The 27,333-nt window shown below is 51.2% G+C and overlaps 1 long non-coding RNA gene across 2 annotated transcripts in view; it reads right to left on the bottom strand.

Moving 5' to 3' along the window:
- Positions 1-6,394: 6,394 nt before the first annotated feature.
- The window catches only part of LOC144298626 (uncharacterized), a 59,411-nt gene continuing 38,472 nt past the window's right edge, over positions 6,395-27,333 (bottom strand). For both annotated transcript variants that reach the window (XR_013365575.1, XR_013365576.1), the window contains exon 3: positions 6,395-6,787. This is a non-coding gene — a long non-coding RNA (uncharacterized LOC144298626). The remainder of the gene's footprint in view (positions 6,788-27,333) is intronic.

The following is a 27,333-nucleotide window of genomic DNA, read 5'->3' as shown; positions in this document are numbered from 1 at the left end:
AACGTCCTTTCTCAAAATCCAACCCCAAATACACCTGGCTGCAAACTCAGTACCCAAGGTGTGTGGGTGGGTGGGTTGGGGGTGCTTTCAGGGACGAAGCTGGCACGGGGTGCAGGAACTTCTGTCCCCCATTAGAAGGCGAGTGCCCTGGATGGGGGCATCTCACTCTTGGTCACTGCTGTACCCCTAGAGCTCAGCATAAGGTCTATGGTTAGTGGGTGCTCAGTATCCAGGAGGGATGGATTCAGCAGCAGAAGGGCCACCCATCCCCTGTGCTGGGGCTCCAGATGCCCCATTTACCACACGTAAGTGCCCCCAAGCTCCAGCCATGGACTTCTCACTCTCAGGGCACCACAGAGGGCCTGGCAAAGCAGGCTCTCATAGGATACCTGCTGGTCCCCAAACCCCAGCGTCACTGCCTTCTGGACCCCTGTCTCTGTGTACCTCAGTTTCCTAACCCCCGCACTTTACTATCATCCTCCTCTTTTCTTCTCTGCGGGGAGGAGGGAGGCTGTCCTGCGCATCCTTAGGATGTTTAGAGCACACCTGGCTTCGTCCCACTGGATGCTAGTAGTAATTAGGGGACAGCTGTAACAACCAAAAATGGGGGTGGGGCCGCAAGCAGAATGCCCCCAGCCGAGAGCCACCAGCAAAGTGTTACTGATGTTTCTAAGCCAGCTCCCAGACTGGCTGGATCCCAGAATCACCTGGGGCACTGTTAAAAATACGAATTCCAGGAGAATCTGAGGGGCAGGCCTAGGGTGGTGCCCCCAGGGAAGCTACTTGCAACAGGGGTTCTCACCAGGGGGCCAGCCTGGAAACAGTGGTCCAAGTCTCCTGTGCCCCAATAGCCTTCGGCCTTCTGGTCACTAAATGCACCAATGCTCTCTGGCCTCCTCTCCTGGACGGCTAAGCCCCCTCCCACTCCCAGCGCCCCCTCCCCGGCAGGGGGTGCGCTCAACCTTTATCCAGGCTTCCTCAGCCCCTGTCCTGAGATCCTGTCCCTTTAACTTCGGCTGGACCCGCTCCAGGACCAGGTGTCTGTCTGCAGGAGCCCTGGCCTCTCCTGCCTGACACAGGTGGTGGCCCCGCTGTGCTCCTTGCGGGGGGGGGGGGGGGGGGAGGAAGGGGACAACGGAACACGCGTGGAACTCTAACTGGGTTGGGGGCGCTGCCACGTGATCCCACCTCCTGCCCCAGGACTCACCCAGTGGATCGCCCCATTTTACAGATGCGGCCACGGAGGCCAGTGCCCCGCGCACAGCACACGCAGCCAGCAGAGGCGGGTTCCCCGGACCCAGACCCCAAGGCCAGCGGCGGCCACTGCGCGCACTGCCCTCGTTTGGCGAGGGTCGCCCGCCGTGGCTGCAGGGACAGCCCGAGCCAGGAGGCGCCCACCTCTGCGTCCCGGCCACCCCGCAGCGGCCGCAGCCAGGGCGCGGACTCCCGGCGCGCTCGCCCCCCGCCCCGCGCCCCCGGCCCGCCGCCCCTCCGCCCCTCCCCGCGGAGCGCTCACCTTGCGCCGGGCCTCGGGCGGCGGCGGCGGCGGCGGCGTCCCGGGCCCCGAAGGCGCGCAGCAGCGAGCGCACCGGCCCCGGCCAGCGGGCGCGCCCCCCGCTCCGGCCGCGCATCGCTCGGGAGGGCCGCTCCGGACCGCGTCCGCCGGGGCCCGCCGAGCGCCACGCAGAGCCCGGGGGAGCGGGAGGGGCTGCGGAGCCGGGGGCGGGGCTGCGGAGCCGGGGGCGGGGCTGCGAGGCCGGGGGCGGGGCCTCGGGGCCGGGGCGGGGCTGCGGGGCTGCGGGGCCGGGGCGGGGCTGCGGGGCTGTGGAGCTGCGGAGCCGGGGGCGGGGATGCGGGGCCGGGGGCGGGGCTTCGGGGCCGAGGGCGGAGCTGCGGGGCCGGGGGCGGGACTGCGGGGCTGCGGGGCTGCGGGGCTGCGGGGCTGCGGAGCTGCGGAGCCGGGGGCGGGGCTTCGGGGCCGGGGGCGGGGCTTCAGGGCTGTGGAGCTGCGGAGCCGGGGGCGGGGCTGAGAGGTCGGGGGCGGGGCCTCGGGGCCGGGGCGGGGCTGCGAGGCCGGGGGCGGGGCTTCGGGGCCGAGGGCTGAGCTGCGGGGCCGGGGGCGGGACTGCAGGGCTGCGGGGCTGCGGAGCTGCGGAGCCGGGGGCGGGGCTTCGGAGCCTGGGGCGGGGCTTCAGGGCTGTGGAGCTGCGGAGCCGGGGCGGGGCTGCGGGGCCGGGGGCGGGGCTGCGGGGCCGGGGGCGGGGCTGCGGGGCCGGGGGCGGGGCTTCGGGGCCTGGGGCGGGGCTTCAGGGCTGTGGAGCTGCGGAGCCGGGGGCGGGGCTGCGGGGCCGGGGGCGGGGCTTAGAAGCCGGGGCGGGGCCTCGGGGCCGGGGCGGGGCTGCGGGGCCGGGGCGGGGCTTAGGGGCCGGGGGCGGGGCTGAGAGGCCCGGGGTGGGGGCGGGGCTGCGGGGTCGGGGGCGGGGCTGCAGAACCTGGGGCGGGGCTGCGGGACCGGGAGGAGGACGGCGCCAGGGGCCAGGGGCGGGGCTGCGGGTCGGGGGCGGGGACGGGGCACCAAGCGAGCCTGCCCCTCCGCGGGGCTGGGCGCCGGGGGGCGCCTCCTTGACCTTGATCTCTCGGGACCCCCGTTCCCTGGGCGCCCTGGAAGCGTTACCGGGACCGCGGACAGGAGGTGCAGCCTCCAGTTCCTGACTGCGCGGAGGCTGCCCGGGCGAGCCGCGGTGGGACCCTCTGAGCGCCAGCGTTCTGGGGTGTAGACCGACCCGGGAAGGGGGAGTGAGACGCGGGTGAGTCTACACTGGGCCAGCGCCAGGCTCTCCGGCTCTCCGGGGTGGGAGGTGGGAGGCGCCGAGGCTGCCCTTAATACACCTGCTAACGACGCAGAAGCCATTGTTGTGCTAATACACCGTGACCTAGGTTGTCTATCTTTGTGAAAAATCAAATTAAAAACATAACTGTTTAGCTTAATGCGTACTGTATGTGGGGCACCCTTGTAGCTGCCAACTAGCTCAAGAACTGGAACTGTGCCAGCTCCCCCTCCCCAGCCCCTCGGAGGGCTCCCACCAATCACAGCCCCTGCCCCAGCTAGTCTTCAAAGGGCTGGGGCAGTCTCTGCTGATTTGGGGGCAGAGTCTCCGGCCTGAGATGGGCTCAGGACCCTCATCAGCACCAGGGTCACCTGGAGAGGTCCTTGTAACCATCAGACTGACGGCTCAGCATAGAAGGTCAAGGTCCTCAGAGCCCCAGAAGGACAACGCCCCTCCACCCCCACCACTGAGCATTTTCCGCGTGCAGCTCCGGGCAAGGCCCTCCTGTCCAAACCCTGGGACTCCACGACCAGGTGCAATCCTGTCCATTTCACAGATGCAGAAGCGCAGGCCACATACAGGAAGGAGGTGTCCATGGCCACAGGGCTGCTGAGTGCAGTGCTGGTCTTGGCTGCTACTGGGCAACCCGCCCACCTGCTTCCTCCCCTGGGCACAAGGCTGCCTGCTTCTAGCATTTCCTGTCCTCTCCTCACTTTAGAACTTTGTAATGATAGTAACAACTATTAGCAGCTAACCTAGGTGCCAGCGCGAGCATATATTCATATAATTTTTAGTACAACTCCCTTGAGGAAGACACGATTGTCATCTCCGCTGCCTAGAGAACTTCATCGCCAGCCTCCTCCTATTTTCTCCTCCATCAGCTCCCATAGGGAGGCACTGTGATCACCCCACTTTTTAGAAGAAGGAAGTAGACTCAGAGCGATGAAGGAGCCTGTCCTAGGAAGTTAGGATGTCTCACTGCCTTTGTTCTCTGCCCAGCCCACTGGGCATGTCCTGGTGAACTCCTATTCATCCTTCAAGACCTGGCTTAAGCATTACCTCTTCTCTGAAGAGTTTCTTTGCTTCTCCTCCCCATGCATCTGGTTCCTGCCTGTCCATACCCCCAGCACCATGTGTATGTTCTCTTGGGCATGTGCCACAGCACCATGCAGCCATGTGCCCGCACATCTGCCCCCATCCCTCACTGGGCTGGGATTCTAGGGGACAGGCATTCATGCTGGTCACTGCCTACCCAGGCCCACGTATGTGCCGTGAACCTCTGTTTTGCAGCCTCTGTCCCCCTCTGCTGGTAACCAAAGTTCTATTTTTCATCAGGGCAGCTCCCTCCTGAAGGCCAGTGGAGCCAAGACCTCTCCCTAATGCCAGAGGTGGGCGAGCACCTGACCCAGTCTGACCAATCAGCATAGTCCATTCAGCTGGCCTCAGTGACCGGTTCAGGAAGATTGGTTCCAGGAAGAACACACTTGGGACTTTCACTGGACTAGGAGACAGAAGCCCTTTTAATCCACTGGTCCTAAAGAGGACGCTCTGGGATTCTGGAAGTCATCACATACTTCAGGTTTCCAACAACATGGAAGGGAGAATATCCCAGGGACAAAGGTATACCGGGACCACCAGCATTGTCCGAGTACCTGGTTCCAGCTGTGCCTGAATTTTCAGTCACACCCTCCCTGATATTTCCTTTCCACCCGAGCCATGGTGGGAAAGAAAAAATAAGACACAGACACGATAGCATAATCATAAATCAAGACTGTTCAGTGGGCAACCCACAGATTTGGAGAAAATATTTGCAAATCATACTCATATCCAGAATATCTGGAGAACTCCTAAAACCCAACAATAGAAGAACAAACAACCCAATTCAAAAATAGGCAAAGGACTTGAACAGACATTTCTCCAAAGAAGACATACAAATGGCCCATAGCACGTGGAAAGATGCTTGACATCACTCGTCATTAGGGAAATGCAAACCAAAACCACAGTGGGATATGACCTCACACCCACTGCATTTTAAAAATACAAAAAATAAAACAGTAACAAATCTTGGTAAAGATGTGGAGAAAACGGAACCCTTGTGCACTGTTGGTGGGAATGTACAATGTAAAATGTAAATGTAGAGTATAAAGTATAAAATGGTACTGCTGCAGGAAACAGTGTGCAGGTTCCTCAAGAATCTCAAAAACACAATTACCCTGTGATCCAGAAGCAATTCCACTTCTGGATATATGTAGAAAAGAATTGAAAGCAGGGTCTCAAAGATACCCATACACCTATGTTCATAGCAGCATTATTCACATTAGCTAAAACGTGGAAGCAACCAAATGTTCATCAACAGACGAGTGAATAAGCAAATGCGGTTTATCCATACACATACGATGGAAAATTTCCAATCTTAAAAAGGAAGGCAACTTTGAACTTGCCAGAACATGGATGAACCTTGAGGGTATGATGTGACATAAGCTACAACAGCACAACAAAGACAAAAAACACCAGCCCTGCAAATACTGTATGATTCATTTTTTTAAATTTTAGATTTATTTCTTTATGTGGGGGGGGGGGGGGCGAGGGAGAGGGAGACAGAGAATCTCAAGCAAACTCCATGCTTAGCACAGAGCCTGATGCAGAGCTTGATCCCTCAGCCCCTCCGCCCTGGGATCATGACCTGAGCTGAAACCAAGAGTTGGAGGCCCCCAGACCTCCCTGATTCCGTTCTATATGAGGCCCCTAGAGGTGTCGGACTCACAGAGACAAAGGTGGAAGGGCAGGTGCCAGGGTCTGGTGAAGGGGAAACAGGGAGTTAGTGTTTCATGGGGACAGGTTCAGTTTAGGAAGATGAAAAGTTCTGGAGGTGCAATTGACAGTCCAACATTATGAATATATTTAATTCACTAAACTGCATGTTTAAAATGGTGAGTTTTGGGATCCCTGGGTGGCGCAGCGGTTTGGCGCCTGCCTTTGGCCCAGGGCGTGATCCTGGAGACCCGGGATCGAATCCCACGTCGGGCTCCCTGCATGGAGCCTGCTTCTCCCTCTGCCTGTGTCTCTGCCTCTCTCTCTCTCTCTCTGTGACTATCATAAATAAATAAAAATTTTAAATAAATAAATAAATAAAATGGTGAATTTTGTATTTGCACCTCTACTGAGTTAGTTGATTAGATCTAACAATTTTCGGTGGAGTCTTTAGGATTTTCTACATATAGAATCATGTCATCTGCAAACAGAGATAATTGTACATTTTCCTTTCAAAATCTGATGCTTTTTTTTTTCTTGCTTGATTGCTCTGGCAAGGAGCGCCGGCGTCATGTTAAATAGGAGAGGTGAGAGTGGACACCTGAATGCCCATCAACAGATGGGTGGATAAAGAAAATGTGGGGGATATGGAGTGGAATACTCTTCAGCCATGAAAAAGAAGGAAATCCTGCCATTTGTGACAACATCGATGGACCTTGGGGGCATTGTGCGAAGTGAAATAAGTCAGAGAAGGACAAATACTGTGTGATCTCACTTACATGTGGAGTCTAAAAAACAAAAACACAAAACGTATAGAAACAGAGATCAAATCTGTGATTACCAGAGGTGGGGAGTGGGGAGTGGGGTGGGTTGGAGGAAGGTGGTCAAAAGGTTTGAACGTCCAGCCCTAAGAAAATAAGTCCCCGATATGTGATCATGGGATGCACCAGCATGAGGAGTGTGGCTGACTGCTGCATGGCATGGTTGATGGTTGTTGAGAGAATAGATCCTAAAAGTTCTTGTCACAAGGCAAAAAGCATTTTCTTTTTTTCTTTATCTTCTTTATTTCTTTCCTTCTTTCTTTCTGAAATGATGGATGCTAATAAACTTATGGTGGTGATCATTTCACAATATATATGTACATCAAGCCATTGCCCTCTGCACTTTAAACTTACATGGTGCTGTATGTCGATTGTATCTCAATAAAACTGAAAGAAAAGAAAATACAAAGGAATTTTAGTGACAGTTGCTCTTTTAGGATGAATTTTGAGTGACGTCTGCTCTAAAACAGAAATAAAATTACTTTTATGTTACATGGATTTTACCTCAATAGTTTTTTCTCTTTTTTTTTTTCAATAGTTTTTTTCTTAAAGAGAAAAGCACCGTCCTTTCAAACAGCACCAGTCACTTCGTGTGGCTCGGCTGAAGAAGAAGATGGAATCTGGAGAAAGTACACTGAGCCGCTATGTGCGCAAGTGTGTTTCTCTCTTGGCCACTGGGAATCGGTGTTACCCCAAAAGCAAAAGACAGAGACTCTCAACATCCAAACTCAAGTGAGAAGAGAATCAGTGTGTGCCCTGCAGTGGTCTGGGACTGAAATGATGAAGTTCCTTTAAATCTTTTTTATTCTAAAAATTCATTCTGTGCACACACATAAAGTTTCCCTCCAAGTGGTCCAGCGGAGCCCATGCCGGGGGAGTGGGTAATCAGCCCCGTGACCATCCTGGAGCTGCACCCGGCGAGGGGCCCAGCGCTGTGACCCACCTGGAGATGACTCTCCAACAACCGTCCCCGTCTCCCGCTTGTCCCGGGGCCCATTTTATACCCCTGCTTCTTTCTTTCTTTTTCTTTCTTTTCTTTCTTTCTTTCTTTCTTTCTTTCTTTCTTTCTTTCTTTCTTTTTTCTTTCTTTCTTTCTTTCTTTCTCTTTCTTTCTTTCTTTCTTTCTCTTTCTTTCTTTCTTTCTTTTCTTTCTTTTTTCTTTCTTTCTTTCTTTCTTTCTTTCTTTCTTTCTTTCTTTCTTTTTTCTTTCTTTCTTTCTTTCTTTCTTTCCTTCCTTCCTTCCTTCTTTCTTTCTGTAGGCTCCATGCCCAACGTAGAGACCAATGCTTGACTTGAACTCACGACTCTGAGAACAAGCCCCAGGCTGAGGGCACCCGGGTGGCTCAGTCAGTTGAGCTTTGGCTCAGGTCATGATCCCGGGATCCTGGGATCTAGCCCCACATTGGGTTCTCTGCTCAGTGGGGAGTCTGCTTCTCTCTCTTCCCTCTGCCTGCCTCTCTCCCTGAATATTATTCTCTCTCTCTCTCTCACTCTTTCTCTCTCTCTCTCTGTTAAATAAATAAAATCTTACAAGAAGGAGAAGAAGAAGAAGAAGAAGAAGAAGACGACAACCTGGGCTAAAATCAAGATTCGGACATTTAACGGCTTGAACCCCCCCGATGCCCCCTCTCTCTACCATCTTGTCTCTGGGGTCGCCGGGAACCCCGAGGCCCTTCTCAAACTCACGTCTCTTCTGCTGCTGAATTTCGTGAATGACCCTATCCTGCCCCACGCCCTGTTTGAGTCAAACGCAGATATGCAGACAGCAGTGGCTGCCATTTCTGGGGCACCTACTGTGGCCGTGTGCTGGCCCCCTGCCCTCCCCCCGGGGACCCCTCATGCCCTGCTTCTCAGCATCTTCTGGGGGTGAACACAGGTTCAAGGTCTCTGGAGTGGCCCAGGCCAGACGGCTCTGGGGAGGGCTTTGCCTCCAGCGATCATATTCTCACCTGCCCTCTCGTCTGTCCACGAGCTGATTTAGGTGAAGAGCCTGAGTCTGTCACTGTCCCCCGGGGAAGTTTTGGGGTGAGCAGTAAGGATCAGCGTTGGAGCTGGCAGCGTTGGAGAGAAAGAAACTCAGAAACCAAGGATTTCCAGGAATGTGCGACTCGGGGAGCGGTCTGGGTGCCCTCTAGTGGCCACTAGGATGGATGCAGAAGCGCTGGTCCAAGGTTCCCCAAGGTGGGGAGTGGGGTGCAGGTGCTGGGGGGCTGCAGGTGCTCAGGGGGCTGCACTTGCCAGGGGGTCTGCAGGTTCTCAGGGGGTGCAGGTGCTGGGGTCTGTAGGTTCTGGGGGTCTGCAGGTGCTGGGGGAGCTGCAGGTGCTGGGGGCTTCAGGTGCTGGGGGGCTGCAGATGCTCAGGGGGCTGCAGGTGCTGGGGGGCTGCAGGTGCTGGGGGCTGCACTTGCCAGGGGGTTCTGCAGGTGCTCAGGGGGTGCAGGTGCTGGGGTCTGTAGGTTCTCGGGGGCTGCAGGTGCTGGGGGAGCTGCAGATGCTGGGGGCTTCAGGTGCTGGGGGCCTGCACATGCCATGGGGCTGCACATGCCACAGGGATGCACATGCCAAGGTGTCTGCAGGTGCTCAGGGTATCTGCAGATACTCAGGGGGACTGCAGGTGCTGGGGGTCTGCAGGTGCTCAGGGGATCTGCAGGTGCTGAGGGGCTGCAGGTGCTGGGGGGCTGCAGGTACTGGCAGGGATGGAGTAGCTGATGTTTGGGGGTACGATGAAAATATTCCACAAACGCGGCATGCAGACAGCCCATCCCCTTGTTTTCTAAAATTCACCCAACCTGCCATCCTAGCCAACACACATCCATGCACAATCAACATTGCCGCCTTCCTCCATTTTCTGCTGTTTTAGGGATGAGCGTGAGCCTCTTCAAAACCTTTGCAAAGCATTGTGGGGATATAGATCAATAGTGAACAACAAGTCCTCGTAGTGCAAAACGGTGCCGCCACCTTGGAAAGCAAGGCCTCAAGCCCTCAAAAAGCTGAGCACGGGCGCCTGCCCACGGGAGCTGGAAACGTATGTCACCAAAAACTGGCAATGGCTCTTCCCGGCAGCATTGCAACTCGCAATAGCCAAAAAGTGGAAACAACCCACATATCCATCGACTGATGGGTGGATAAGTAAAATGTAACACCTCTGTACGCGGACCACTACTCGACAGCAAGCGGGAAGGGCATCCTGCCCCACAGTGCGCGGTGAGCTTGGCAGCAGTGTGCTCACGCAGTGCCAGCCAGTGTGTGGTTCCATTTAGAAAGAACGGGGCGGAAGAGGAACAGGAGGCAGGTTAGCAGTCGTCAGGGTGGGGGGGGCACTAATGGGTATGAGGTTTCCTTATACAGTGATTTAAAAAGTTCTGGAATTGGATGGTGGTGATGGTTCTACAACCTTGTGAATATACTAAAAACGGCAGAATTGTACACTTTCCAATGGTGAAGTTAGGATGTGTCAACTACATCTCAGTGAGAAACCCAGTTCTCCATGCAGCCACCGGGGTGGGTGCCTACCACCTGCCAGATTGTTCAGAAGTTATCAGTTAGGGACGCTTGCGTGGCTCAGCGGTTGAGCATCTGCCTTCGGCTCAGAGTGTGACCCCAGGGTCCTGGGATCGAGTCCTGCATTGGGCTCTGGCAGGGAGCCTGCTTCTCCCTCTGCCTGCATCTCTGCCTCTCTCTGTGTGTCTCTCTCATGTGTGTCTCTCATGAATAAATAAATAAAATCTTTTAAAAAAAAAGTCATTGGGCAGCCCCAGTGGCGCAGCGGTGCTGCAGCCCAGGGTTGATCCTGGGGACCCTGGATCAAGTCCCACATCGGGCTCCCTGCATGGAGCCTGCTTCTCCCTCTGCCTGTGTCTCTGCCTCTCTCTCTCTCTCTCTCTCTCTCTCTCTGTCTTTATGAATAAATAAATAAAATATTTTTTAAAAATTTAAAAAAATTTTTTTAAAGTCATCTTTTAACCACCACCCCCACCCCCAGACTCCACACCCCTGGCAGTTGGGAAAGCAAACCTGTTTTACATCAAGAACAGAGTCCAACAAAAAAAAAAAAAAAAAAGAACAGAGTCCAGGAGGCCACTGTGTTAGGACTGGGACCAGGCTCCGCATCTTCCCTTGCTGGGGGGAGCAGGCGGGGAGAGGGGGTCCCTTGGGAACCGACTATGAGAACAGCCAGGCCTCTGGAGCTGAACCAGCAAGAGGAGGACACCCATCGGAGCTCACCCACCCATGCATGCCTCTGTCCGTCCGTCCATCTGTGCTCCCTCCCGTCTCTCCTTCGTGTGTCTGTTCATCTTTCCTCTGTGTCCCTTCCCTTCCCTGCTCCCCCTGGGTCTCCGTGGGCTGGCTCTCGGGCTCTTGCCTCTTGCCTCTGTCTCTCCATCTCTGTTCCAGCCTCTCCCCACCCCCGCACTCCCTTGCTCTGCAGCTGGTGTGGTCTGGGGGCTCCTTCTCCACACCCTGCCCTGCCCCCGAGGGCAGGAATCCCCCAGCTTCTTTCCTCTCCTCTGATTCCTCCTTCTTTACCCCTGATAGGAAGATACCCCAGGCCAGGACTTAGGGTGAGCTGCAAGCTGGGGACACTCCTTCCAGGCTTCTCTCCAAACTTGGAATCCAGCAATTTCTATCCCAGGCCCCTGCACACGCATCTGGAGTGCCCCCAGCCCTCCCTAGGACCTGTTTCTTCTTACCTCCCCCCGCCAACATCCCTTCCTTAGAAAACCCTCCACCCCCCCTTGTGGGGTTCTGTGCCTCTGCTGCCCCTGGGCATCCTCCTGGGAACAGCCTGCTCTTCTCAGAGGCTCAGCTGAGCACACTGTCCTCCCCCTCCTAACATCTGGAAGGCTCCTGCCTCCTCCCCACTCCTGAGCTGAGCTGAGAGAGGGCAGCCCCAGAGCTGAAGTGGGGGAAGTTGCAGGGCGGCCACCCCTCATCACATGCATTGTTGTATCACCCCAAAGCCTGAATAAGGAAGGATAGCAGGTATTTACCCTGTAAACTGGGCACTCGCAAGAATGAAAGGAGGTGCTGTCCCAAGACAGTGAGGCAACAGGGCTACCTGGGACTGTCCCAGGCAATCAGTGATGCGGGGCCACCCTTTGTTTAAGGGACACCCTCAGGATGGGCCCTCTGTAGGTGGGAAAGAAAAGGACTTGCTGCGGCCTCCTACATGCCCCTGGTCAAAGATCTGTTCAGGGAGCCCTCACTCCCTGGGACACCCCTGCCTCTAGGCTCAGAGCAGGGTCAACAGCAATTCCCAGCGTCTGCAGGGAGGCCTGGGCAGCAGCGAGGCCCCTCCAGCTGCTAGGGGACAGGTGCACTCCAGGTAGGATCTCTGCGGCACCATGAGGAGTTGGGGCCCCAGAACCCAGCCCCCCATGGCCAGAAACACGTACAGTTTAGGGAGCATCCTCTGCATCTCCCCTGGCCAGGCCTGCAGGCCTCTGTGGTGGCCTCAGTCATAAGAGATGACAGTGGAGGAGTAAGTCCTGGTGGCAGATGATTCTCCCTCAGAGGCCAGTGATGGTGGCAAGGATGGTCTCACACTCACTCTTGGTGCCATGGCCCTAGAATTGGGAACCTTGGTCCTTCTCAACAACAATTTGCTTTGGGGCACCTCGGTGGGACTCAGTGGGTTGAGTGTTTGAACTCTTGGTTTCGGCTCAGGTCATGATCTCAGGGGCATGAGACTGAGCCCCAAGTCAGGTTCCACACTCAGCAGCAAGTCTGCTTGGGATTCTCTCTCCCCCTCTGCCCCTCCACCCTGATCTTGCATGATCTCTCCCTCTCTCTCAAATAAACAAATCTTAAAAACAAAAAAAAAAAATCTGCTTCTTTTGATGGAGGATGTAGGTCACAGCACTGATTAGGTGTCCCTCTAGTGGCTATAAGAAGGTGGCAATGGAATCCCAACATTTCTGGGGGAGACCCTCAGCTCAGGAAGGAGCGAGATACCCTCCTTGAAGGGGAAAGGTCTGCAGCTGAGGCAACAGGAAGCAAGGACTGGTCTCAGCTGCAAAGCACATGAGTTTCGCACCCTCCCTCTTTAGGTTAAATCTTTTTTTTTTTTTTTTTTTTTTTAAATGATAGTCACACAGAGAGAGAGAGAGAGAGAGGCAGACACAGGCAGAGGGAGAAGCAGGCTCCATGCACCAGGAGCCCGAAGTGGGATTTGATCCCGGGTCTCCAGGATCGCGCCCTGGGCCAAAGGCAGGCGCTAAACCGCTGTGCCACCCAGGGATCCCCCTCCCTCTTTAGGTTAATGTAAAACAACTAGGTCTGCCTGGGGCTCTCCCTGGCTGAACACATGTTCCTTGACCATGTGGGGTCCCCGGCCTCTCCTCTCTCCTCTGCTGCAGAGGTCTGCACAACGGGCTTTGGAACAGGGACAGCTGTCAGCTCTGGGACCGTGCCCCCCAGTAGACATGGGACTGTAGTCCCAAGGGGAAGCTATAAAAATAATAATGAAGGCAGCCCGGGTGGCTCAATGGTTAGCACACCTTCAGCCCAGAGCCTGATCAAGTCTCACATCGGGCTCCCTGCATGGAGCCTGCTTCTCCCTCTGCCTGTGTCTCTGCCTCTGTGTGTGTGTGTGTGTGTGTGTGTGTGTGTGTGTGTGTGTCTCTCATGAATAAAAAAATTAAAAATCTTTTAAAAATATAATAATGAATGAAGCAGAAGAGAGAATCAGTGACATGGAAGATAAAATGATGGAAAATAAGGAAGCTGGAAAGAAGAGGGAAAGAAATCTATTAGGTCACAAAGGGAGATTTAGAGAACACAGTGATTCCATGAAGTGAAATATCTGTACAATTTGGGTTCCAGAAGATGAAGAGTGGGAGAGGGGGTGGAAGGTTTCTTTGAGCAAATCATAGCTGAGAACTTCCACAATCTGGGGAAGGAAATAGACATCCAAGTCCAGGAGGCAGAGAGAACCCCCTCAAAATCAGTAAAAATAGGTTAACACTTTGACATCTTATAGTGAAACTTGCAAATTTAAAAGATAGAAAATCCTGAAGGCAGCTTGAGATAAAATGTCCTTAACCCACAAGTGTAGACACATATGGCTGGCAGCAGACCTGTCCACAGAGACCTGGCAGGCCAGAAAGGGCTGGCATGATACATTCAACACACTAAATGGGAAAAATACGCAGCCAAGAACACTTTGTCCAACAAGGCTGTCATTCAGAATGAAAGGAAAGATCAAGAGTTCCCAGGACAAAGAAAAACTGAAGGGATTTGTGAACACTAAACCAGCCCTGCAAGAAATATTAAAGGGGATCCTTAGTGGAGAGAGAGTCCAAAAGTCACAAAGACAGAAAGAAACAGGGACGATCTACATGAACAGTGACTTTACAGGCAATACAATGGCACTAAGTTCATATCTTTCAATAATTACTCTGAATGTAAATGGACTGAATGCACCAATCAAAAGACAGAGGTTATCAGAATGGATTTAAAAAGACCCATCAATATGCTTCTAACAAGAAACTCATCTTAGACCCAAAGACACCTCCAGTTTGAAGGTGAGGAGGTGGAGAACCATGTATCATGCTAGTGGACATCAAAGGAAAGCTGGGGTAGCCATTCTTTTATCAGACTAATTAGATTTTAAACCAAAGACTGTAATAAGAGATGAAGAAAAACACTATATTATACTTAAAGGGTCTAACTGATAAAAAGATCTAACAGTGGTAAATATTTATGCCCCTAACCTGGGAGCAGCCTATTATATAAACTAATTAATAATAAAATTAAAGGAAATCATCGATAATAATATGGTAATGGTGGGAGATGTTAACACCCCCACTGACAGCAATGGACAGATCATCGAAGCAGAAGATTGACAAGGAAACAAGATTGAATGACACACTGGGCCAGATGGACTTCACAGATATCCTCAGAGTGCTTCATCCTACAGCAGCAGAATACACATTTGTATTCTGTGCATATGGAACAAACTCCAGATTAGATCACAAGCTGGGTCACAAATCAGATCTCAGCTGGTACCAAAAGACTGGGGCTATTCCCTGCATATTTTCAGACCATGATGCTATAAAACTTGAAGTCAACCACAAGAAAACCTTGGAAGGACCACAAATACATGGAGGTTAAAGAACATCCTACCAAAGAACGAATGGGTTAATTAGGAAATTAAAGAAGAATTAAAAAGTACATGGAAGCAAATGAAAATGAAAACCCAACAGTTCAAATCCTTTAGGATGAAGCAAAGCCTGTCCCTAGAAGGAAGTAAATAGCAATGCAAGCCTTTCTCAAGAAACTAGAAAAGTCTCAACTATACAAGCTAAGCTTACACCTAAAGGAGCTGGAGAGAGAACAGCAAATAAAGCCTAAACCAAGCAGGAGACAAGAAATAATGAAGATTAGAGCAGAAATAAATAAAATAGAAACCAAAAAAAAAAAAAAAACAGTAGAACAGATCGATGAAACTAGGATCTGGCCCTTTAAAAGAAATTAAAAGATCACTAAACCCCTACCCAGACTTATCAAAAAGAAAAGAGAAAGGACCCAAATTAATAAAATCATGAGTGAAAGAAGAGAGATCATGACCAACACTGAAGAAATAGGAACCATTATAAGAGAATATTATGAGCAAGTGTATGCCAGCAAATTAGGCAATCTGGAAGAAATGGATACATTCCTACAAACATAAAAACTACCAAACCTGAAACAGGAAAAATTTTCAGAGAACCTGAACAGACCCGTATCCAGCAAGGAAATTGAAGCAGTCACCAAAAATCTCTCAACAAACAAGATTCCAGGACTAGATGGCTTCCAGGGGAATTCTACCGAACATTTATTATTTTTTTAAAGATTTTATTTATTTATTCATGAGAAACACAGAGAAAGGCAGAGGCATACACAGAGGGAGAAACAGGCTCCTGCAGAGAACCCAATGTGGGACTCGATCCCAGGACCCCGGGATCACACCCTGAGCTGAAGGCAGATGCTCAACCGCGGAGCCACCCGGGTGTCCCTCTACCAACTATTTAAAGAAGAATTAATATCTATTCTTCTGAAACTGTTCCAAAAAATAGAAATGGAAGGAAAATTTCCAAACTCCTTCTATGAGTCCAGCATCACCTTGATCCCAGAATCAGACAAAGACCCCACCAAAAAGGAGAATTACAGACCAACATCCCTGACAAACATATTCTCCCCAAGATGCTAGCTAATAGGATCCAACATTCCACTAAGAGGATTGTTCACCACAACCAAGTGGGATTTATTCCTGACCTGCAGGAATGGTTCAACATCACAAATCAATCAATGTGATGCATCACATTAATAAGAAAAAAAAAAGGACGAGAACCACGTGATCCTCCCAATAGATGCAGAAAAAGCATTTGACAAAGTACAACATCCTATCTTGATTAAAACTCTCCACAGTGTAGGGATAGTGGGAACACATGTCACTATCATAAAAGCCATCTACAGAAAACCCACAGCAAATATCAGTCTCCATCAAAAACTGAGAGCTTTTCCACTAAGGTCAAGAACATGACAGGGACGCCCACTCTCACCACTGCTGCTCAACATAGTACTGGAAGTCCTCGCCTCATCAGTCAGCAACAAAAGTAAATAAAAGGCATCCGAATTGGCAAAGAAGTCAAGTCAAACTCTTCGTAGATGACATGCTACTGTATGTAGAAAACCCAGAAGACTCCACCCTAAAATTACTAGAACTCATACAGGAATTCAGCAACACGGCAGCATATAAAATCAATGCACAGAAATCAGTGGCATTTCTATACACTAACAATGAGATAGAAGAAAGAGAAATTAAGGAATCGATCCCACTTAAAATTGCACCAGAAACCGCAAGGTACCTAAGAATAAACCTAACCAAAGAGGTAAAGGATATGTACTCAGAAAACTATAGAACACTCATGAAAGAAATTGAGGAAGACACCAAAAAAAAAAAAAGGAAAAACATTCCATGCTCATGAATTGGAAGAACAAGTATTTAAATGTTATGCTACCCAAAGCAGTCTACATGCTTAGTGGAATCCCTATCAAATACCATCAACCTTTTTCACAGATCTGGCACAAATGATCCTAACATTTGTATGGAACCAGAAAAGATCCCAAATAGCCAGAGTAATGTTGAAAAAGAAAACCAGACCTGGAGGCATCACAATGTTGGACGTCAAGCTCTATTACAAAGCTGTGATCATCAAGACAGTGTGGTCAAAACAGATGCAGAGATCGATGGAACAGAATAGAGACCCCAGAAATGGACCCTCAACTCTATGGTCAACTCAGTTTCGACAAAGCAGGAAAGAATATCCAATGGAAAAAGGACAGTCTCTTCAGCAAATGATGCCAGGGAAATTGGACAGCCCGATGCAGAAGAATGAAGCTGGACCATTTCCTCACACCACACACAAAGATAGACTCAAGATGAATGAAAGACCTAACTGTGAGACAGAAATCCATCAAAATCCTAGAGGAGAACACAGGCAGCAACCTCTTGACCTCGGCCGCAGCAACTTCTTGCTGGACACGTCTCCAAAGGCAAGAGAAACACAAGCAAACATGAACTATTGGGACTTCATTAAAATAAAAATCTTCTGCACAGCAAAGGAAACCGCCAACACAACTGAAAGGAAACCTGTACAATGAGAGAAGATATTTGCAAATGATGTATCAGATAAAGGGCTAGAATCCAAGATCTATAGAGAACTTATCAAACTCGGCACCCAAAAAGCAAAAAAATCCAGTCAAGAAAATGGGCAGAAGACATGAACAGACATTTCTCCAGAGAAGCCCTACACATGGCCAACAAGCACGTGAAACAATGCTCCACATCACTCGGCATCAGGGAAATACAAATCAAAACCACCATGAGATCCCACCTCACGCCACTGAGAATGGCTAAAATAACAAGACAGGAAACAACAAAATGCTGGTGAGGATGTGGAGAAAGAGGAGCCCTCTTGCCCTGTTGGTGGGAATGCAAGCTGGTGCGGCCTCTGGAAAACAGTATGGAGGTTCCTCCAAAAGTTGAAAATGGAGCTACCCTGTGACCCAGGAATTGTACTACTAGGAATTTACCCCAAAGATACAGATGTAGTGATCCAGAGGGGCACCTGCACCCCAATGTTCACGGTAGCAATGTCTATAATAGGCAACCTGTGGAAGGAGCTCAGATGTCCATCGACAGACGAATGGATAAAGAAGACGTGCTCTGTATCTACAATGGAATATTCCTCGGCCATGGGAAAGGACGCATACTTACTATTCACATCAACGTGGATGGAGCTGGAGGGTATGATGCGGAGTGAAATAAATCAGCCAGAGAAAAACCATTATTATATGATTTCACTCGTATGTGGAATATATGACAGTGCAGGGGATCATAGGGGAAGGTATGGAAAACTGGGAAGAAATCAGAGAGAGAGGCAAACCATGAGAGACTCTTACCTCTTGGAAACACAGAGGGGTCGCTGGAGGGGATGCTGGGTGGGGGGGCTGGGGTAACTGGGCGACGGGCATTAAGGAGGGCACAGGATGTGACGAGCACCAGGTGCCGTATACAACTGATTAATCACTGAATTCTATTCTAAAGTAATAATACAGTGTACGTTCACTAAATTGATTTTAAATAAAAAATTTAACAAAATGAAGGCTGTTTTCCCTGGAGCAAAGAGCACGATAGTCCGCGGCATGAAGTGGTTGCGGAGATGCCCAGAATGCCCGCGCCGGACACTTCCCGCCAGCCCCGTAAGAAGCAAGGAGTGAGTGACCGTGGGTGTCCTGAGCATTTCTGGGGGAGAGTAAGGAATAGAGTGATGTTAGCTGGCAGCTGTCATCGTCCCCGGATGAAGTGGTGGGAGGGTCAGAGGAGGCCCGGCCGCCGTTCCCAGCTCAGGCGCCACCGACTGTGAGGCCCGAGGGCTCGCGGGCATCTGTCGCCTCAGGCGTCGAGTGGCTGAAGTCCAAGGCAAGTCCGCCCTCCTGGCAGGCGTGTGCTGCTGCAGGGAAGGCACGGACCCCGGAGGCCAGGGTCCTCCAGTGCCGATGGGGACGCCCAGGGAGCCCCCAGGGGAGCCGTGAGGCCGGCCTCGGTGTGGGTGTGGGTGTGGGTGTGGGTGTGGGGCCGGTTCATGCTCCGCCTCGCGTGGAGACTCTCTCCATTTGTCTCTGTGCCTTTGGATTGTGTCCCATGTCTCTGTCTGTCTCTGTCTTTCCCGCATGTCTGATTTTGCTTCCTGGTTGAGTCTCCCTCCCGATGGGCCCGCTTTCTCTCCCCCGAGGTGACACGGAACACGGAAGCCCTTTGATCACACAACCCCTCCGCCCTGCCACTTGCCCGGGTCGGGCCCACGCAAGGAAGGCCGCGTCCCCCCTCTCCTGGGCTCTTTGGACTCATCTTCTGCGTCTGAGTGGGGAGGGCCTTGGCAGGGGAGGGAAGAGGGCCTCTTGTCACCTCTTGGTATCAAGGCCGTCGGTTGGCCGGGTGTCCACCCAGCCAATGGCAGTGTCCCCAGGCCCAGTCCAGCTCTGTCCCTTCCCGAGGTGACAACCAAATGCTCACAGGAACGCCAGCCTGTCGTGACCCCAGACATTTCGTGACACCCAGATCTGACTCCTTCTAGCAACTGCTTCACAACATTGAGTCTGCAAATTTTCTCATCAAATTATTTTTAAAGGTAGAGGCTGAGGGGCACCCGGGTGTCTCATGGATGAGCATCTGCCTTCAACTCAGGAAGTGATCCCGGCGTGCCAGGATCGAGTCCCGCCTCGGGCTCCCTGCAGGGAGCCTGCTTCTCCCCCTGCCTGTGTCTCTGCTTCTCTCACTGTGTCTCTTATGAATAAATACATAAAATCTTTAAAAAAATAATAAAATGATCTCAGGGTCATGAGTTCAAGCCCCACCTCAGACTCCATGCCCAGGGTGGAGTCTGCTTGGGCTTCTCTCTCTGTCTCCCTCTGCACCTCTTCCTACTCATCCTTCTCTATATAAACTAAAGACATAAAATCTTAAAAAAAAAAAGATAGAGGCTGAAAGACCCCCATCTGCCCAGGGTTGTGGGCTGAGCAGAACAGAATTCCTGCTACATTGGTCTCAATTGTCTAACAGCTCCCATGAACCTTCCAGTCCATTCCACCCTCTATCCTTATTGATTTTGCTGAAGTGTAATTTCTGCTAAAAGGTAAGGTCGTGACTTTCATATGCAAATATAAATAAACCCGTGTCAGCGATTCAACTCTGGTCACTAAGTGATGGAGGAACCAGTAGGAGCTAAAACCAGTTCGAGGGAGAATCCCGGGAGCAGCCGGCCCAGAGGCCGCCAGCCATGCGCTCACGGAGGAGGAGCGCTGGCTTTTGGGGGGTCCGCGGTTCCGCCAGCCGACGGCCCCCTGCTTCTCCGTGGCAGGATTAATCCACACCCCCATCGTTGGCTACATTTGATTAGGGCTGTGACACAGCTCGAAGACCGTGAAGGGCATAGGGAGCCTGCAAACCAGAGGACCAGCGGGCAGACTGGAGATGAAGGATCCTCTACCGGATCCCCAAGAGTCCAAGGGGGTCTGGAGGGGCGGCAGGTGTGCAGCTGCTAACTTGCTGCCCGAGCGAGGCTCACGTCGGGGTGTCGTGGGCACGGCAGGGGTGCCAGCGGATAATCGAGAGCTGCTCAGTTGCCCCTCAGCACCCGGCTGGCGAGTTCAGTGAGCCGTGTGCGCGGCCAGGCTGCGACAACAACGACATGGGGGACCGGCTCGGCCAGGGTCCCCGCGGCTCACCACAAGCGCCCACCTGGTACCGGGTGCCCGGTGCAGGCACAGCCCGGGCCTCCTCAGGGGAAGCGACTCACGCCCCACCCCGTCCTGTCCCACGAACCTCCAGGCCGGAGGAGCCCTTCCCATCGCCCCGGGGACCCCCTCCCCTGGGGCCCCCCGCCCTCACCGTCTCACCTGACCTTTAACCCAGGGAGCAAAGTCACATCCAGAACGCGGGGGACACACACTCAAAACCACAGTCTGCGCTGAATTCCGGGACAGTGAGGGCGCCGGGGACGGAGCGCAGCCCTGCCACCGCCTGCCAAAGCCAATAACTGCTCCAGTCTGGGGTATGGACGGCCGGTGACAGTGACGGCGATGACCTCTGGTACCCCGAGGGCACCGTGTCAGCTTCTCCATCCCAGGGGCCTTTCGGACCAGCCAGACTGAGCTGTTAATGTGACGGGGTTCATCCCCTCCCCGCCTGCAGCAATGCCCCCTGCCCCCGGCATGCAGAACCGCCTTTTGGGGCTGGGGTAACCCTGGCGGCTGGGCGGGAGGTCATGACCCCACGACGTAAGGGCGCGAGCCCGTTCAGGTGTGGTGACACTCTGTCATGAGCAGCCGAGATGTCAGTGCCGGTGGCGCGGTGGGAGCCAGGGTCACCACCCCCCCACCCACGGGCATGCCTGCGCCTGTCTGTAAGGGCTCATCACGTTTGCCCCAAAGCCCTCTGGTGTCATCCACTTAAACCCACCCTCGGGGATCCCTGAGTGGTTCAGTGGTTTTGCACCTGCCTTCAGCCCAGGGCCTGATCCTGGAGACCAGGGATCAAGTCCCATGTCCGGCTCCCTGCATGGAGCCTGCTTCTCCCTCTGCCTGTGTCTCTGTCTCTCTGTCTCTGTGTGTGTGTGTGTGTGTATGTGTGTGTCTCATGAATAAATACAGTCTTTTTAAAAAAATAAAAAAAAAATAGAAAGAAATCCACCCTCACGGCGGCGGTGGGGGCGGGCAGGGGTCCTGCAAAAATCGTCATGTGAGCCCTGGGCGCAGGAGCCCAGAAGCGTCTCCCAGTTACTTCCTGGCAGCAGTGAAGGGCTGCTGGCCCGGGGTGGGGGGTGGAGGCCTCTGTCCCTCCTCTAACTGTGCCACCATGCCCCAGAGACGCGGGGTCTGCAGTGGCCCTTCACCCAGGCTGCATGGGACTCCCTGGCTGTTGTCTCTGTCCTTCAGCTTGTGGATACCGGTCTCCTTTCAGTGACTGCGTTGTTAGCTACGCTATCAGCCGTCTTGTGTGGAGTGAAAACAGATCTCCGCGTGAGGCGGCCCCCGGGCCACCACGGGACTCCCCCAGTGGCCAGAGAGCACCTTGCCGGCCCCTCAGCCCTCAGCACCCACCACCCCATGGCCCCGGTGCTGGGGAGCGAGCCCGGGTGGGCTCCACTGGTGACCTAACTCGCTGCACCACACCGTCGGGCAGGTGGCCTCTGGGGCATCACCAGGAGCCAGGTGTGAACTCTTCTGCCTACAGCATCTTGGTGTCGAAGCGGCCGAGAAGCCGCCACGCGGAGGGGTGCCGAGTAGAATGCGCGTTCCCCTCGGAGAGAAGAGGCAGGATGAGCCTCAGAAGCGGGCACCGCTGCCCGGACCCGAGCGTCCCTCCCAGCAGCGCACACAGGCCATGGCCTGCACGCCGGGGCTGGGAGGGCTCTGCCCCCTGGGGACCGGGTGCTCCAGGCCCCGCCTGGCCCATCCCGCGTGGCCAAGGAAGGCTCGAGAGCCCGCACGTGAGACGCCGATCCCAACAATTACCACGACCCAGCAGCCCCCCTCTGGGAACAAACCCCAAAGAAATGAAAACAAGGTCTCCGCGACGTAGTCGCACCTCCGCGTTCACAGCAGCGTTACTCACAGGAGACAAACGGTGCAGCAACCCAGGCTGCATCGATGGGCGGCTGGGGAGACCAGTGCGGTGCGGACGTACAGGGGAAGGTGATTCAGCCTAAGAAAGAAGGAAGCCTAAGAAAAATAAAATAAAAACTTAAAAAAAAAAAAAGAAGAAGGAAACCAATATGCCTCGTGGCTGAACCCTGAGTAAACCAGTTGCAAAAAGGCAAATACAACACGACGCCTCTTCCCTGCGTATGGAGAGCGGTCCGACTCTCGGAGAGCACAGGGGGGCTGCCCGGGGCTGGGGTGCAGCTGTTCGGCAGGGCCAGACTTTCAGTTTCTCGAGGTGAAAAGCTCTAGTGACCTGTTATGCCACAATGTGCGTGGAGTTAACACTGCCGAACACTTAATAATGGCTGGGATGGTAAATTTTACATGTTTTTATCACAATGAATGAAAAGGAGCACATTTTGTTTATGGTTCCTACACCACTGTGTTCAGATCTTGGGGTCTGACTCGTGCCTTTGGTGGACCGTGTCACAGGACAACGGCCTCGCAGAGAGGCCCAAGTCCTCCTCTGAACCCGTGAGGGCAGTGGCTTAGGCGAGGGGGAATGAAGGCTGTAGATGGAATTAAGGCTCATCAGCCAACCTTTAAATGGGGGGATTGTCCTGGATTATCTGGCTTAGCCTGGTGTAATCACAAAGATCCTTAAGCTAGGAAGAAGGAAGCCGGAGAGATCAGAAGGATGTGCCGTGAGGAGGAGTCATCCTGTGCCGTGGATGGAACCGTGTCTCCCCAAAATGCACAAATTAAAGCCCTAGTTCCCAGTGAGACTGTAACTGGATCTAAGGATTTCAGGGGTGGGACCCCAAGCCCCTGGGACTGCGGCTCACATGCTTTCCACCACGTGGGGATGAGGGGAAAGAAGCTGTCTCCAGCCACGGGGAGAGAACATGCTAGAAACCAACCCGACAACACCTACATCTGGGACCTCTCGCCTCCAGAGCCATGAGGTTGGAGGTGTCTATTGTCGAAGCCCCCCACCTCGGTCTGCAGAGACAGAGCTGACTGGTGCTGGCTTTGAAGATGGGGGAAGGGGCCAGGGGCTAGCAACGGGAAAGAGCAAGGACACAGATTCTCCCCTAGAGCCTCCAGAAGGAACATAGCCCTGCCAACACCCGTGTCAGGCTCCCATGCTATAGAACCATGAGATGATAGGTTTGTATGGTTTTAAGCCACTAATTTTGTGGTAATTTGTTGTGGCAGCAATAGGAAACCAACGCATATGCCAAGATTGAGTGAAGAAGCCTGGACTTTCCCTAAGCCTAACATCTGTGGTTTTATAGATCTAACATATTCTCCTAACTTTTCCAGAACTCTGCAGACTAATGAGTCCAGTTGTTTTTAAAGTCTCTTATAATAGCCCCTAATTGTTTTATATCTCTTCCCCTAGGTCTTCCTTCTCTTCCTTGCCCATGGACACGGTGAGGGAAACTCCCCACAGAGCCCAGGATTCAGTCGTGTAATGGCTTTGGATGAGGTCATAATGATTTTTGCTTTGTTTCCAAAATTGACTTCATTATGGTGCTTACCCAGATGTTGTGAGCTACGTTAGTTTAGTGGCAGCAGATGAAGCCAATGTCTATGGGAACAATATACAATTGCTCTTTATTGCCTTTGTAACTGATTCCTCATAGTTACTGTATATGCAGAGTTTGGGTTATGCAGGCTCTAAATGTAAAAGTGTAACTGAGGCTCATCTGCCACCTTTTAATTGGTTTATAGCATACGGAGGAATTTGCATGAATTTGCATGCATCTTGCCACCTGGAAGAACCTTACATCATCTGTGAAGTGGGATATTTACCAGCACACTCTCTATTTAGCCATGCTGTAACATAATTTTAAATAGACACCAGCCCTGCCACTTAAGACTTCATTGTTTTTCATCCAAGACAAAATCAATTCATGTCTATTGAGTTGTCTGCTCCTAATCCATTTCCATTTTAGGACAGAGCACTTCCCATTTATCTCCTCACCCATGCCCCATCTCATTGCCATCAATGGTAGTTTGATAATAATCTCCCTGTAGAAACTTAAAGGAACTTTCTATTTTATATATTTTGAATCTATGTTATTAGGTGCATATGCATTTTTTAAAAGATTTTATTTATTTATTCATGAGAGAGGCGGAGATACAGGCAGAGGCATAAGCAGATCCCTGTGGGGATTCCGATGCAGGACTCAATCCCAGGGCCCCAGGATCATGCCCTGAGCCAAAGGCAGACACTCAATCACTGAGCTACCCAGGCATCTGTGCATATGCATTTATATTGTTTTATATATATATATATTTACATATAAATATATATAATCTTCCTGGTAGATTGACCCACTTATCTTAGTGAAATGACTTTCTTCATCTCCAGTAATGTGTCTTAACTTTAAGTCTACTTCATCTGATGCTATCAGTATATATAAGCCACCTTTTTTCTGGTTAGTATTTCTACTTATCTCTTCCAACAGTCCACTTAGTATTTTCTCTGCCCTTAGGTCTAGGTAGTGTATCTTGAAAGAAGCAACAAGTGTGTGTGGTTTTCTTTTTCTCTAGCCTGGCAATCTCTGTTTTTTGTTTTTTGTTTTTAATTTATTTTTAATCTCTGTTTCTTATTTGGACTATCTAATCCATTTATGTTAAATAAAACTCACAATATAGATTTATTTCTTATCCTCTTACTATTGGTTTCCTTTTGCCCTATATTTATCTCCTCTATAATTCTCTTCATTCTTGCCTTTAAAAAATCAAGTATGTTATATATTCCATTTTCCCCCCTAATAGCTTGGTGGTTATAAATTATTTTACAGTATTTCAAGCCAAAACAACCAATCCTTATAGAACAAATTATATACCCATTTTGGAATCCAGAAGGCAGTCCGCCTAGACGATATTGGTCTTGAAGCATCTTTTGATGTTGGAGTGAGGTCAGGCAGTGGCAATTTTGATGAATTTTCTGGTTTATGGTTTGCATGACTCTGGTGACAACATTAGATGTTCTTATAACTGAACCCAAGTCCATCCACCTGATGCACAGAAAAGGCCATCACTGAGACACCAGGTATGCAATAAGGAAAGAGTTTATTCGAGAGGTAGCCAAATGATGAGATGGGAGGGCAAGTCTCAAATCTATGTCCCCAAATGGAGAAAGAATAAGTTTTTTATAATCATAAGAGATAAGATCCTATACATATCCATGTAAAGGTCAGGGAAATGTGACTATTCATGAGAAAAGATAGAGCATGTGCATTGAGCAAACACATATGTAACATACATCCCATATTCACTTTGGGGTGGAGACCGAACATCAGAATGAGGCAAAATTCAGCTCCTGATGCCAGGAGGTTGCTTTAGGACAAGGAGGAGCATGGGCTCCAAGAGCCAGTGTAAACTGGATGGAGTCTTGGGCTCCTTATCTTGGGTAAGGAATGTAGGGCCTTGCTTGTTCATAGGCTAAGACTGTATCAGTTGGCCTTGAGTCCAAGCTTCTGCCGAGATGGCTAGTGAGTTTGTTAGTGGGGTCTGAAAAGACATAGTAGCCGATGAGGGGGAAACATTTCTCTGAAAATCAAGGTTTAAAGTCTCTGCAAGTTTCAACCTCATTAACCCTACGGGGCACAGTTTCACCCTCATGATTTCCTGAGTAACCCACACTGCAGTAGGCATGGAGGTTGTCCATACATGATCCATTGTGGTGATTTCTCCAAAGTTTATATTAAGTCATTAGCTTCAGCTCATAGGGCTTTGAGAAAAAGGAAATTTTAATTTTTTTTAAGATTTTATTCATGAGGGATCCCTGGGTGGCGCAGCGGTTTGGCGCCTGCCTTTGGCCCAGGGCGAGATCCTGGAGACCCGGGATCGAATCCCACGTCGGGCTCCCGGTGCATGGAGCCTGCTTCTCCCTCTGCCTATGTCTCTGCCTCTCTCTCTCTCTCTCTCTCTGTGACTATCATAAAAAATTAAAAAATAAAAATAAATAAATAAATAAATAAAAGATTTTATTCATGAGAGAGGCAGAGATTCAGGCAGAGGGAGAAGCAGGCTCCCTGCAGGGAGGCTGATGTGGGACGGGATCCTGGGATTCCAGGATCACTCCCTGAGCTGAAGGCAGACACTTAATTGCTGAGCCACCCAGGTGTCCCGAAAAAGGAAATTTTAGATTGTAGTAATTTTATATCAGAAGCATGGGAGGAAAATGGAAAATGTTAATTATTTTTTAAAATTGTATTTATTTATTTGAGTGGGAGAGAGAGAGCAAGCACAGGTGGGTGGAGGGACAAAGGGAAAAGTAGACTCCCCGTTGAGCAGGGAGCCCAACATGGGGCTCAATCTCAGGACTCTGGCTGGGATCATAACCTGAGCCAAAGACAGATCCTCAACACCCTGAGCCACAGGTGCTCTGGAAAATGTTAATTATTGACAAAATGGCAGCCACTAAAGAAAAAACTCAAAATTAGGGCACGCAACTCACTGTTCAATAACCCACAAGGGTGTGCTATAACTTTTTTATTGAAACATAGATTTCTTTCTCTACAATCACCTCCATTTTCATCAAAGATAAAAGATAAAAAAAATAAAAAATAAAAAATAAAAAAATAAAAAAGATAAAAGATCAATTTGTTTGCAAAATGAGATGAATTTCATTAAACTTGGCCCAATTATTTACATAAGTTCAGCAAGAATAGTAATTGACCATACAGACCCTTTTAATTTTGCTTTGCTAGAACTTTTATAAGGAAATTCATTTAAATTTTTTCAAGGCCTTATTCTTAGAACAGTTTTAGGTTTGCAGCAAAAAATGAGGGGAAGTTCTTAAAATTTCCCATATATGGCCTGCCTCGCACACAGGCAGTCTCCCCCATTTTTTTTTTTTTTATGATAGTCACACAGAGAGAGAGAGAGAGAGAGAGGCAGAGACACAGGCTGAGGGAGAAGCAAGCTCCATGCACCAGGAGCCTGACGTGGGATTCGATCCGGGGTCTCCAGGATCCCACCCTGGGCCAAAGGCAGGTGCTAAACTGCTGCGCCACCCAGGGATCCCCCCCCCATTATTAACATCCCCCCACAGAGGGGTCCATCATTACAAGTGATCAACCTACATTGCCACATCATCATCACCCGAAGTCCATAATTTACCTTATGGTTTACTCTTGGAGCTGTACATTGTATGGGTTTGGACAAATTATGACATGTCTCCATCATTATGGTATCACACGGAGTGTGTTCACTGCCCTAAA

Source organism: Canis aureus, chromosome 26 (genome assembly GCF_053574225.1).
Source record: "Canis aureus isolate CA01 chromosome 26, VMU_Caureus_v.1.0, whole genome shotgun sequence".
In the NCBI taxonomy this organism is placed as follows: domain Eukaryota; kingdom Metazoa; phylum Chordata; class Mammalia; order Carnivora; family Canidae; genus Canis; species Canis aureus.
Note: the sequence above shows the minus strand (reverse complement) of the source record. Positions and strands in the feature narration are given on the sequence as shown.